We start from the raw sequence: 15,419 nt of genomic DNA, 5'->3' as shown, positions 1-15,419 counted from the left end.
TTGTTTTAGTCCTCACTTCCACAAACCTGTCAAAACTTAACAAGCAATCTCTGCAGTGGTTTAATAGTCCATCAAGCAAAGCATCCAGAAAAAGAGTGTGCTTTACCAGGCATACAAAAAAAGACAGCAGCACTGCAAAACAGAAAGAGTGCTGGGAAGTGCTGGCAAGTCAAAGTTAAGGCTTTCAAATTCCACATTGCTACGGACATCAAACAAAACCTGAGGAAGTTCCTCCAATACAAGAACTGGAAAACGTCTAAGGGACCGCATGATGAATCAATGACAAATGTAATGAATGGATCATTTATACAGGTTTCAGTGGTGAGGACGTTAAGACCATGTCTTCTGTATAAATCAAACAAAAGTAATAAAAGGCTCTCAAGATCAATAAATCAGCCAGTCTGGACTATACTATATACACGAATGAACTTAAAGAAACCAGGCAGGCTATTTTCAAGTCACTGGCAGAGATTTTTGACATATTGATAAATACAGGATATGTCCAAGTTGAACGGCCAATTCAAATGTGGTATTAGAAAAGGTAGGTATTTAAACGATGGCATGCCCATGAATAGTAGATTGAAGGAAACCCATGCTAAACTCAGTAGTGACTGTAAGCTGAAATGCACAGTATGCCTCTAGGAAAGCAGTTGGGGAAAACAATGTGTGTTACATATTGGTTTTCAGATGACCTGAGCAGTTCCAGAGGGCAGGTTTTGCTCTGTTTGAAGTTCATCAACTGTAAACAATTGTAAGGCAGGATATAAAAGTGAAATGACACTCCTGTAGCACGAGTCAGATCCACTAAGAATCAGAATATAAAACAAATGTACGCTGTTTATCTGGGACCACTGAGGCAGCCATGTGGAGCCAGGGTTCCTCCATCAGCTGTTCCTTTCAGTGTTGCACAGCTGGCTAATTACAAAAGATATTTGGTCATGTCTAGTTATGTGGGCTAACCCATCTTGCAAGCTTTAATGAAATTCCACCAATCTGTGGGGGAGGGAATTGATATTTTTTATGGGTTTCAGATTGACGATTTTAGACCAGTGAAAGAACAAAAGTAACACGTCTCTTAGGTTTATAACTGCTGCAAAGTCAATGTTAATACATAACGTGTTTTGCTAAATACTTTATACTGTACAATTATGTTTATGGTTATCTTCCATGCTTACTAATTATTCCAGCAAAAAATACTTCTGACAAGATTGGAGAGAGCACAGTAGCATTGTGCTGTGCACAGGTGCCTAAAAGAGAAGCATTGTGCACTGAAAACTGTGATATGCTTCCCCACCTCACTCCACGCAATTAGTCATCAGAAATGTCTTCTCTGGGGTAATTTTACATGAAAATTAACAATAATAGTGAATCATACAGAACACACAAACTAGGATATTAAACAGTACAGATAATTAAATACTAGGGAACTCAAAATAGGTCAATTTTAATTGAAATGGCAAGTCTCGTAATTATAACATCAATCATTAGTTTCAGTTCTACAGGAATTATGGCATCAATTAGGGATGGCAGTCTCATTGTAGTTATAAAACCAATTGACAATCTATAGATAGGGTGGGTAATTACTATGTAACTGCCCTGTAATTCATGAAATGGACTAGAAGGGAGTGTATTACTTTGGCAAATGGAATACCGTACCTATTGATTGTGTTATTTGATATGCTACAATTCACAGAGCTTGAAAGTGTATAACTGTCATAATGATAACATTTACAGACAGCCCCCTCCCCCCATTATATTCTCTTTCAAAGAACAAGCAATACAAAGCAAATGCAATGGTTCTATAATAAAGAGCAATGATAGCACAAATGCAGCTACAGACATTCATACCTTCTAAGACATTCAGATTTTGACATACCAATTATAATGGGATGAACAGGCAATGCAAACTGGTTATCCACTGTAGCGTGGTACCAGAGTGGTACTGTATCAGGAAGTGTTAGTAGGTCAAAGTTAAAGTTATAGGTTTGATTGCAGCGGTAAACAGTATTAAAATAATGAGGAAACATTTTGTCTAGTTCTGTAATAATTTAGACCTGTCCTCTATTAGTCTTCGCAATTCACGCATTTTACTGATCCAGTAAATTCCTCAGATACTGCCATCTAGCATTAGTATTTTCGGTTACTATAAACAATATGTTTTTGCATATGTGAGTCTGAGTAGAAGCACTGTGACTGCCAGTTTAAATTGACAACACATCACATTGTGATCTGAGATTACTGGGGAGAGAGGTTTATTCAGCTTGCATATACATCAGGCTGGAACCTTGCATCAAACATTCTGCCCACACTATACAATGTCTCAGACTACTGCTTATAAACAAAAAGCCCAAACACCTGCAATATCATAGCAATATTAGCTGTCCTTCGCATGAATGATTCATTTGTTTTGTAAATATTAGTGACCAGCCACTAAACAAACCAAACAGAGAACATGTCTGGAATGATGTTTAGTGTGTACCCCATTAATAATAATGAATTATGAAGCATGGATCAGAAAGGGTGGAAATGACCAGGATATAGATCTGGTTTCTGGGTTTGGAATGGACATGTTTTTTGAGATACAGAATTGAACCTGTAACTATATGAAGTGTATTTCTAAAAAGGTTGATTAGAAATGGTAGTGAAACACCACACCATGTACTCTTCTTGTTTTTTAGAATGCCTTTGTTTCAGTGGCTTTTTACAACTCATCATAACCTCAAAAGGGCTCTTAAACATGTCTTCTCTCTAAGTGAGTCTGGTATACCCGACTAACGATTAACCTGTCCCACTGCAACACTCTGCTTCAAGTGGACAGAAGAAATACATCAGTAAGCAATATAGAACTGGTATTTCTAGAATATGATAAACAATGTGAATCTAAGATGCATGCATTAGTCAGCTGTGATGTCCATTACCCATCCAAGTTTCTTAATGCTTTAATTACACATTACTTTTTGTATGCTTCTTTTGTTGTATTGTAGACCAAGATAACCCAATTGCCTTTGCCAAAACATTCGTTTATTGATGAAATTCTGTTAAAAAGAACTGAGTATGAATGCAGACCTACCCAATGGCCCACTGTCTATTACAGCAGGAAAGAAGCTGTTGCTTAACAAGGTAAAAGGGCACCCACTCATATCCTCAAAGCGAATGATCAGAAAACATCAGTTTATGGCTGTCATCGCACACACTTCTACTCATTCCGACTAAAAGGGAGTGCGGATACACTCACTTAAACTTCTCATAAACTGTAACGCAAAAAGAGATCTTAAAGGGATGGAAATGTGTGGAACATATGATGCTGGTGATGACACTAGGGTAACGAGACTTTAAATGCGTGTTAATCAAGGCTTTGAAATCCATTTCTTATTCTAGCCTTACTTTTTATTAGCAACATTATCACCCAAGAGAAAATAAGCTGCTCCTTCCTGGTACCTAATCACTTCCTGTGGACTGCCTGAATTCTGATCAAGTGACCTACAGCACAGGAAAAAGAGAAGGTATCAGGAAACATCAGTTTAATCTTTTAACTTATGCAGTACAGTAGTTTGATTATTTGATGATAAAGAGAAGAACCGAAAGCCCTTGAAGACAACAATAAGCAGGCAAGTAATTATGTTGCTTAAATAGATTTTAACAGCCTGGTTATCCCTCATTTTAATTCAATGATTCAAGTGTTGCTGTTCCAGGGTTTGCCCGGATAATGCCAGAATTCATCAGCTACTATATTCTTTTGTCTGACTGGAAAAAGCTGGAAGTACTAGATTTCAGTACCTGAAGCTGATCAGTACTGTAACACTGAGATATGGGCTTTTATTATAGTTTTCATGTATCATGTCCCTAAGCTCAAACCATTGCTTTCAACCTGAACCGTTTAGCGTTTGACCCCCTTTCAGAGTTGCCTACCGAAGGCACAGACCATTTGTGATAGGCATGAATCCAAGGGTGTTTCTAGCATTCACTTTTATTAGGAAACTAACATCTATTTTGGGGTTACTAGCAGTTGTACTGGAAAATCCTAACATGCCCATAATCCTAACAGAGCCCATTGCTTTTCTGCATGCAGATCACATCAGGCTATAGGCTACTAAATTATTTATTGGGCAACCTTACATTTCCCATTCCCTCTAACTTTCTTGCTCTTCTTTTGACACATAGCGAGGTCGGAGGCCTGATGAATCCTGTGATGAGTTTCTATACTGCCAAATAAAAGAATAGATGGAAGCACAAACCTCCCCAGCAGAGCTAAGGGGCTGTGGGGCTGAGATCGGTGCCCGTGGCAGTGTTTATATTCTAATTAAGTTGGATTTTTCCTTGTTGTCGTCTAGCCAACAGCTCACCCACAGTGGTGACTATGAATATTGCATCATTTTTTTCATCCATTCTTACAAAGATATCTATTTTATCTAATGCCTACATTTATTTACCTGTTTATGTAAATATGATATTATGACTGCATAATTCTGTATTGAGCATTTTTAGCTGTGCTTTCAAACTATTCCAGAAAAAAAAATCTCCCCAAAAGCTGATTTTCTAGTTATGTGGGGAAGCATATCAGTGTTGCACAGGGCTCAATGCTTTGGGCTTTACTGCACAGTGCAACACTAATATGCTTCCCCACATTACTTGCATTTGTAAGCATGTTTTTCGCTAATCGTTGCTGGCTTCACCTCGCTTTCTTAAATAGCTATATATTTACAGACAAATAACCATTTATTTGAATGCAATTCTAAATGTTTGGTTTATCAATTAATATTATTTTATAGACATTATTTAGTGGATCTAAGTGAGTTAGGAAATCTGCATAACAGTTTGTGCTCCAGAACGGCACCTACTCATTACATTCCTAATGAAACATCAGTGATCGTGGACATGGAAGCACCTGTCAACTGAGCACGAACGCAGTCCTACAGGGAGACACAGGTTTTATATAACAGGACATACAGGTCCAGGATGGCGTGTGAACAAGTGTGCGTAATATAATGCAGGTGATTCGATAAACTTGTTCCGAATATCTGAAAATGCCAAGGAGACCTTGTATGCTTTCCATTACAGTGCATCCAGACAGGGTGCAGCAGTCTGAATCTCCCATCTATGCTCACCACTTATCTTGTTTGCTAATCAAGGGAGGATTATTTATTTGTTTGAAATACACTAAACAAATTGCACTAGCCCTAGTATGTTATCTAATGACATTATTATCAATCAGCAACCTCAATTAGCAGTCTTGTTCCAAGTGGGTTAATGTGTTGATCTCAGAGGGATTATTTTTTTTTTTTGTACACCTGAACCCATAGCGTGAGGATTAATGAAATATAGCATTTGTATCTCTTGTATGCAGCTATCTGTGGTTAGAAAAGGGAAACAAAATGCAAACCGCTGGAGACTGAATTAGATGCTGGTAATGCCAAATCAAAAAAGTGTTCTTCTTCCAGTTACAGTTCCAAATTCAAAAATACAAGCCAAAAACTCTCCTTCAAAAAAACAAAATACTGCAGGACATTACAGGAAACTACATTTTTCTTGACAGCAGTACAGCATCTTTAACTTAAAAAAATATGTATATGATTTAACCTTAACCTTAACGTTTCATATATTTAAAATATAGCTTAATTATATGTGCCATGAAGCACTATATATTTAATTTGTACATATAGAAAATATATATTTTCCAGATGAGATTTATTTTATATGTTAATAGTTTAAGAAATGCAGTTTTAATTGCCTTACAAAGCATGAAATAACTATGGCTTCTTACTGAGAAAAAATAATTATACATTACAAAAAATTGATTTACCCAAATAGCCTAATTCAATTAAATTGTTTTCATGAGATACTATTGAGTTTTGGAGAAATCAAACATTCTTTGAAGGCAAACTTTATTAAGAATACAACCGCTGCACCAAATGGATATTTCATATGAATAAAGGAGCAGTTGCTCATAATGGCACTTAATTGTATATTGATCGGTATCTCAAAGAGCTGCCATGAAATTGTAACGCTAACGATGAACACTGTTGGTATTGTACAGTGTCTATTGGTGTTATACAGCCTATGGATGGGCCATGAAGTTTCTAGGGCTTGAGGGGTCCCACAATCTGGACAATGGGGCTGTCTTTTTAATAAATCATTGTTTCGCACTGAATCAAATGGAATGTATTCTGACTTAGCTCACTGGTGACTGCAAGTACACTGTTATTTGACTTCATTTCTCTGCTAATCAATGCTTTAAAATCCATGAAATTACCTCATATTAGATCTAGCAATATTATCCACGATCCCTTCTTTCTTCTGTTAAAGATTTTTCTTTTCTTTGTTCTTTATTTGGAATATGGGAATATTTCAAAGATGAGGCTATAGATAAAACATTGCTTCTGCTTATTGGTACGGAATCACTTCATGGCACCTAAACTTACTTCTATTTTAATGATCTAAACAGTGGCAGATCTAAATTATGCCGTACTAACATCTTCACTTTCACTGTCACTGTATATTTATTGCCATGGGGGAAAACACCAGCGGGATTAATATAGTCATTAAAATATAGTCACATGTTTGTAATCATTATCTATTGTTACAGCAGGTAGTAGAAGCAGCTTGCCTGATTAATTCACAGAGTGACATGGTGGCAACAACAGCATTCAAGGGGGGAGGCAGTCGGTGTGCCTGAAGCTGAAACTACCTTCAGGGAATGAAAAGCATCATGTGTTGAAGTGAAATGCACAAGGCTGAAGCACAGCAGAATGTAACAAGCACAAACCAAAGAATCACTCTGTATTGTAAAATTGACAGGAGACCTCTGCAAAGTATTGTATTGCCTTTGTATACTTAAAATGTAAAACAAATAATGTCATATATATATATATATATATATATATATATATATATATATATATATATATATATATATATATATACACACACACACACACACACACACACACACAAACACACACACACACACTAATACGTGAGCAGAACGGGTAATAAGGCATTATGCCCACTTTAAAATAGACTCAAATTGAAATTCTGTAGTTCAAAATATAATACGGTGACCTTAAGCTAATATGTCCCCCAGTGCTTTAAAATACGTTTCAAAGTGAATTTCAATTACGTTAACAAATTAGCCTATTGCAAGTATACACACTGGTTAACCAGTCATTGTATATATGATGACGCGGTCTCTCATAAAACAATAGTCACAGTTCATATCTGAATACCTCACAAGATTAAAAATGTATTGAACCGTAATCCGTTTCACTGAGAGACAACGTGTTTCAAGGCAACAGTTTAAAACTATTGTTCTAATTGCATTCACATTGAACACATCACAGGCTCGTTTTCTTATGAAAAGAAACATTAAACGTGTATTCCAAAATACCACAATCAACGTACAAAATAGACTACATTCGCAATCCTAACCAGAGGACACGGAATGAATAGGAACAGAGGTTTTCATAGTCTGTAAACTTTGAATCGAGAAGCTGAACCTGTACCGTGCTATTTTCAAACCAATCTGAGAACTAAAATTCCAGAATGATGTCACTTGCATTTACAGTCTTTGCTTGAACAACACAGCGTGGCACACAAACATTACTCGCCCCCAAAACATCCAGCAATAAAAATGCAATTGACGTATTCAAAACTGAACCCACCTGCACTTGAAGTGTTTAAGAAATGCTTGCTTCTCAGAAAGCTTTTGTGTATCATTAGTTCGCATAAAAATAAAGTAGCATTTTAAATACCCGCTTTTACAGTAACTTGCAACAACATGTGACCAAATTTAACTTGAAGCAAGTGACATTTTCACGCCACTGACCTGAGACAGTTCATGGGCAACATCCTACACAGCATTACTCATGAAAACATTCATTATGCGTTTAAAACAAACCACTCTCACACGATAAACCTTTTCTTCAAAGAAGCAGGACTGCGTAGCTTTGTCTTTTAAAGCGGCGTGTCAGTCAGTAAGTACACTTGCAGTTTTAATAACAGCTTCAGCACCAACATTTCTCTGCACCCTCACCTTCATCATGCATTCTCTGCAGACACAAAACCAGGTTTTTCCTCCAGCCCGGCATGGCACAACTGAAGATAAACAGTGATTCAAAAGGGATGCAGAACCGATATAATCCACACAATTCCTATCCGAACAGGTGGATTTAATCTGCAGCTGAAAATCAATGAGCGGTTAAAAGGTCTGTTCATTGATCCACTGGGTCACTTGGCAGCTGCCTGCAAGTGCTGGATGTGTGTGTGTTTGTGCTGTAGCGGGGCTCCAGTGATTCACTCTGTGGCTATTGCTGCCTCGATGTGGACTGAAGTGTACAGTCAGTAGGATCGGGATCGGGAGCAGGGGAACAACGTTTGAAGAGAACATGAAAGTTACAGTGTGTCCAAAAGAATAATAATAATAATAATAATAATAATAATAATAATAATAATAATAATAATAATAATAATAATAATAATAAACAGCGTTTATCATTACATGAATGTTTGTTTGCTTTGCCGCTGAATTATACTGCTGAACAGTCGACGGAGTGGCACAGTAGCATCTACTACGCAGCCCTGGCAAATGATGACTGTGTTATGCTTTATGGCATAGTAGTTAGACCATTTGACAAAACAGCAGATGTAAAATATGACAGCGCATGATTTTATAATGGAGTTTCAAATGAAAATTGATAACCCGCCTTTAAATTCTGAAAACAAAGCTGTCTGGCAGAAGTGATAACATGTGCATTGCTTTCATCATGCCAGCTGGGAGTGAAACTGTGTCAGAGTATCCTATCTAATTCCCTTCAGTGTTGTTTAAAGGGTAAGTAGCGTCATTTCTTTTGTACCTTCACCTGACTATTGCACGGTGTTTGTAATCATTCTGCGTGGTTCTGGGTTATGGGTTATGTTGCCCCAATACTGAGCTATTGTTATTGTAACTAAGCATGTACCTGCTTTGAGCTGGTCTAGGAACCTGGTAAATTCTAGGACTGGAAGCTTTCTTCAGCTATTTAAATCATTCACCTTTCATGCATGAACTATTCAAATAGCTGGGCACATAATAAATATATTTTTCATTGAAAAGTTTTTTTTAATCCATTGCTTTATATGAGGTCATCATGCATTTGCGACCTCCATATGTGCCCATATAAAGACTAGAATAGATTTTTTTTGTATCCATCCCTGTATGAGGTCACCATGCATGAAAGGTATGAAAAAGTATTTAAATCAGCTGCTATGTACATCCATTGAATACAGCAAGTTCCACCACTGTCTTCCCACACTTCTGGAAATCCATACAACTCAATATAAATATTTTTTCTGACACATTCACATGGCCTTTGACACAATACAGATTCAGTGTACAGTGTAGCACCCATCATGTAATCAATAGTGCTTTTTCAAAGCCATATGTCCATCAGAACCATCACAGCTTGGGGTCCACACAATCAATCTGCCTGAAACTGTTTAGCTTCTGTTGAATACGAACAGCAGTTTAGTTCCTGAATTAGAACCTTACAGAAGAGCAACTGATGTTTTCTTTGAGGGAACAAAGGTCAGGATTGGGAGTTTTTTGTAGTTTCGCAGATTATCATCAGGACTGAAGAATATTAAAGAGTAAATATCTTTAAATGTCATTTGATTGCTTTTTATATTACTATTTATATCGTGTTTGCAACCACTTTGAGTGCCCTGAGTTCTGTTGCTATAACACTTACCAGCTTTCTGTGAATCTGTCTTTACCTGGCTCTGAACTTGCTTTGAGCTTGACGGAGAATCCTACATGCTAGGACGGAACATCCGTCCTCCTTCCATTAAAATTATGTGACATTTTTAGCATTAAACCTGGCAGCCCCACCTACCCACCTAAGGTCACAGTGCCACATGATGTGAATGGAACGAGAAGGCTGTTCAGTCCCTAAAGATCATCTAGATCCAATACTGAAGCAACAGCAACCACCCACAACGATTGCAAACACAATCAAATAGCTGTAAAGAACGAATTCTTTATTATATGTGAAGCTACTTATTCTTCAAGTTCAGATAAAGGGAAACGGGCTCATGTAGCATTAACTGAGAATCCTAAGCATATTGTGGGTCAAATAAAAGTCACACGACACAGTGATGTTGTTTTTTCCTTACAGAAACTAGACCCAGCCAAAAGCAAACCCTCTACCTGATCCAACTTTACCCCAGTATGGGGCAGCAGTGTGGAGTAGTGGTTAGGGCTCTGGACTCTTGACCGGAGAGTCGTGGGTTCAATCCCAGCTGGGGGACACTGCTGCTGTACCCTTGAGCAAGGTACTTTACCTAGATTGCTCCAGTAAAATCCCAACTGTATAAATGGGTAATTGTATGTAAAAATAATGTGATATCTTGTAACAATTGTAAGTTGCCCTGGATAAGGGCATCTGCTAAGAAATAAATAAATAAAATAAATAAATAAATTTCAATCCATATATCAGATGAAGTCCTAATCTCCAGCTATTATCTTTAAAGCATGCAGCCAACCCATCCATTAGAAATCCCTCAAATCTCCCCCACTTGCTGCATGGCCCAGAGGGACAGCGAGAGAAAGAGAAAGCACGAACACTTGCCAGCAGTCAATGTGCACATTCCTCATTCATTTATTCACAATGCAGATTGGAAGCTCAGTACCGACTGTACGTACATAATGATGTTTCAGGAGATGAAGGGTAAGGTTGAGCATAAAGACTAATGCTACATAGATACAGTATATTTAGTGCATAAGTCAGCTTCATCTGAAATCTTCTGCTGTTTAAGCATTTTAGTTATTTTATCCTTTCAATACTCTGTAGGTGTAGGTTATTCAGAAAGGTAATTTTTAATAAAATTGAAGATGTTGCCGATAGCCTTTTAAAGCAGCTATGAGGAATGTGTTCCATAAATCATAGCGGTTGTGCACTTCTGTTCTCTATGTAGATCTCATACAAGCAGCGTTGAAGGATACAAATAAATCTTTCAGCTAGTCTTGCCTTTCCTTGAACCAGGAGGGTGAAACTGTCCCACACTTTACCATCTTCATCCCTGTCATTAACCAACCAGCTGCCGTAATGACTGACATGCCTTACAGCCAGAGACATGTTTTAACCATGAAGACACTGCAATGATGTAAGGAGGTAAAACAGTAACAGACTATCTGCAGGTCAGACATGAAAACTGAAAGCTTCTTTAGTCTTAAAAGTATAAGACAACGGAAGTGCACGGCCAGTAAAACTGATGGAATTATTGTATTAGCAATAACCACTTTCATTATATTTCATCCTTTCTTTAAAACACACTTTCATTGTGCTAGACCGTTTCAGTATCCACTACATTCAGTAGAAGGCATTAGGTTTTCTGCTATTGTTCCTGTTTGAGTGTGTGATACATTTTAAGTACGGTAGCAGTACTAACATGATTAACGTTAGGAGCACATCCGGGTGGTAAGTGAACTTAATAAAGCCTTCTATTTGTCAGAGAAATCTGAATGGTCAGTAAAAAGCTGCTTTGCCTTGTATAAACACTCTGGAGACCTCTGTGAGAGAGCTACTGTACAGTAACACCTCAAATAAGCAGCCACTTGTCTTAAGCAACAGGACATTTTCAATCCCTTTGGTGCATGCTGTATGTAATAGAAGGGGTAATAGAAGGGGAAGAAGGCCTTGTAGATAGTTGTGCATGGGTGGGGGGGAATGGGGGATTGGAAGTTTTTGGGACTTTTTCAATGTAGATAGTGTTCCTTCCCACATCATACAAAATAAACTATCAAATCTTTGATTCAAGTTAATAGTGATGGACAAAGGCAGAGGGGTGGCAGAAGAAAATTGCGTTTTTTGGACAGCTGTTATGGTTAGTAAATCTGGTATGCAGAAACAGAGCCAGCTTTTGAATACAGATTCCTGCACTGTGATTTACATCGAGTCCCAGAGTCACTTGAGATCCCGCTTCCTCATTCCCATAAAGAACATCCCCTCAGGAAATATTCCTGGCTCTTCATTCATTCTGTCCCAGTATAGATTAAACATCTGTGACTTACATCTTGTTGAATAGAGAAAATAAAAAAAGTTTAAACACAAGGGAACTGATATAAATGTGGACTAGTTGACTTGCTATGCTACTCTAGGCAACCCTTTAGCTGAGTATCCTTTTCACAACTTCAGTGGTACCCACAATCTATACATGCAAAATGACTGTAGATGGGACTTTTGTTGTCCATTTTAACTCACCAAAGAGAATAATCAGATATTACATACAGTATATTTATCTAATGTTCTAATATAAATGTGATTACTATATAATTGCTAACAAGAATGGCAAACAGGAACATTTCAGCACCCTCTTGTGGCTACAATATGTATCACAGAAACAATCTACTGATATGCAACGGGAGGCGCTTTTAACTCAAGCCGTGTTATGCATAAATGCACATAGAGACCATGCCTTTCACAGCACTTTGACCAATTATTACTATAAAATTATGTGTATAAATAGACTTTCTAGACAGTTTTCAGGGTCACAGAATGGAGTGAGTGACTGCAATCTAATGTACAAATTTAAAAAACACACACCAAATGGCACATTGAGATTTTATTTTGTCATGTTTCTAGGCCAGTGTGTCTTGTCCCCAGGAGTAGCTTTGAGTTTTGATTCTCCAAGGCAGATTTATCAAGGTGTTAAAAATGTCCCATCTGCTTTCCTGTGGCAAACACCATGCCCATCTGAGCTCAATTGTTACATAGCCCAGTACTGCAGCTAACACATGTACCTAATAAATAACCCATAAATGGGGTTTGAATTACCAAAATCAATTAACAGGGCAAGTGGAAAGTATACAAATACCAGGAGTTTGGGTTTTTATTTTAGTTTAAATCACTTTCAGTTTACAATTTTTCAAATCATACTATTCATTAAATGCAAGAACAGCCATGGGGGAAATCATACACAGAAAATGGACACTGCCTGCCAAAATTAGTAATTTGATTTTGTCATATAGTAACTGCACCAGATGCTCGTAAAATCAGCTATAAACACAGGAGCTTGTTTTAAAGCCCTGTCCTAGTAATTCTCTCTTGCAGTTATATTGATGTCATTTTAACAGTCTGAATACCCCTGTGTGTGTGTGTGTGTGTGTGTGTGTATATATATATATATATATATATATATATATATATATATATATATATACATACATACACACTATCGGTCAAAAGTTTTAGAACACCTCAATTTTTCCAGTTTTTATTGAAATTTACGCAGTTTAATGTCTCAATGTGCTCTGAAATTAAAGCATAGAACAAATAAACAATTGGAGATAAAAAAGAAATCATGGAATCGTTTTGTTTAACAAAATTTAATCTAAATTTTTGACTCATCAAAGTAGCCACCTTTTGCAGATATAACAGCCGAACACACTCGTGGCATTCTTTCTACAATGGAAATCAAATATTGTTCGGAAAGTTCTTCCCAACACTGTTGCAGAAGTTCCCACAAATGTGTTGCACTTGTAGGTTGCTTTGCTTTCACCCTTCTGTCCAGTTCATCCCAAACCAGCTCGATGGGGTTTAAGTCTGGAGACTGTACTGGCCATTCCATGATTTGAAGCCTACCGTCTTGTTCTTTTCTTCTAAGGTAGTTCTGACATAGCCTGGAGGTATGTTTTGGGTCATTATCTTGCTGTAGGATGAACCCCTGACCAACTAGGCGTATACCAGAGGGTATTGCATGGCGCTGCAAAATGCTGTGGTAGCAGTTTTGGTTCAGGGTGCCACTCACTCTGTGCAAGTCGCCCGCTCTGGATCCAGCAAAAGAGCCCCAGACCATCACGCTTCCTCCTCCATGTTTGACAGTTGGTGTCACACACCGAGGAACCATTCTTTCGTCTACTCGACGGCGTAGAAAAACCCTGCGTGATGAACCGAAGATTTCAAATTTTGATTCATCGGTCCATAAGACCTTCTTCCAGTCTTCAGTAGTCCACTGGCGGTGCTTCATGGCCCAGGCAAGCCTCTTTTTCTTATTTTGCCATCTTAGCAATGGCTTTCTTACTGCCACTCGACCTGTCAAACCTGTAGCTCGAAGTCTTCTCTTCACAGTTGAAACTGAGACTTGCTTACTTTGACAAGTGTTAAGCTGTGCTTGAAGCGGTTGTCCTGTGAGCCGCCTATCATGCAAGCTGTTGACTCTCAGAAACTTGTCTTCTGATTCTGTTGTGGCTTTGGGTCTGCCAGACCTCTTCCTGTCAGAGTTTCCTCCAGTTTCCAAGTGCCTTTTGATGGTGTAGGAAACTGTACTCACTGACACCTTGGCTTTCTTTGCAATTTCTCTAAAGGAAAGACCTACACTTTTAAGGGTTATAATGGTGTGTCTGTCTTCCTTTGTTAACTGCCTTTTTCTCGCCATTATGAGAGCAATATACTACTTCCTGCAGTAAAATACTGTCCAAATAATGATTAAGAAGGTGTAGTAACACAGTCTGTTCTAACACTGCTTTTATACAGACAGAGGGTTTGTAAGTAATAAACAAAAGTTGGGACACCTGTAGGAATTGTTAGCATCAACTTTCAAGGCTTAATTTACTTCCATTGCTGCAGAACAGCTGTAAGTTGTTAACCCATTACTTGTTCCCTGAAAAAGGCCTTTTTGTATAACTCTGAAATGTACATTATTTTTCAATTTTTGGTAACCTAAACTTTTTTTTTTTTAACCTCTGGCAGTTTACCGCTTACCTTTGTACCATTTCAGGTTATTCACTGGACTTAAAAACAATAGAAACTGGAAATTATATATATATATATATATATATATATATATATATATATATATATATATATATATATAAATAATCACTGCGTTGAGTTTGTTTCAATAAATAATACAACGTTTCTGATTCAAAATGTAAGAGGAATCGGATGCATAATATCAGAGGTCAAGTTTTTTTAATGTGCACCAACCTCATCTCTACGAGCGTCATCAAGCACACTATACATTACTTTTTTTTCTTAAAGATAATTATTTGAGGTGCTGAATTAATGATCATTGTTTAATTCTCAATCCTCATCTCTGTCAGACAAATTAGAGCACTTCAGACGTCACCAAAGCCAATGTGATGACTTTTAAATTGCCTTCATTTTCTTTAAAGCAAGTAGTACTGCAGAAGTTAACCCTTTATCGACTTGTAACTGCCAATTAGGGTTATTCAATGGCCTTCTAAAATCTAAACAATAACTGTCCATTAACATCTGGAGCATTACATCAGAAGAGACGAAATGCCATCCCTGTCACATATATTTATGACAGACCAGGGATTTGAAACCAGGGTTATGCTTTAAGTTCTTTATGTTATGCGTCCCCCACTTCAATAACCATGTATACATTTTTCTAATTCCTATTATAACATTAAATGGGAGGAATCA

The sequence above is a fragment of the Acipenser ruthenus genome, chromosome 16 (assembly GCF_902713425.1).
Source record: "Acipenser ruthenus chromosome 16, fAciRut3.2 maternal haplotype, whole genome shotgun sequence".
NCBI lineage: Eukaryota > Metazoa > Chordata > Actinopteri > Acipenseriformes > Acipenseridae > Acipenser > Acipenser ruthenus.
The sequence above is the reverse complement of the archived record's forward strand: the minus strand, read 5'-3'. Positions refer to the sequence as shown.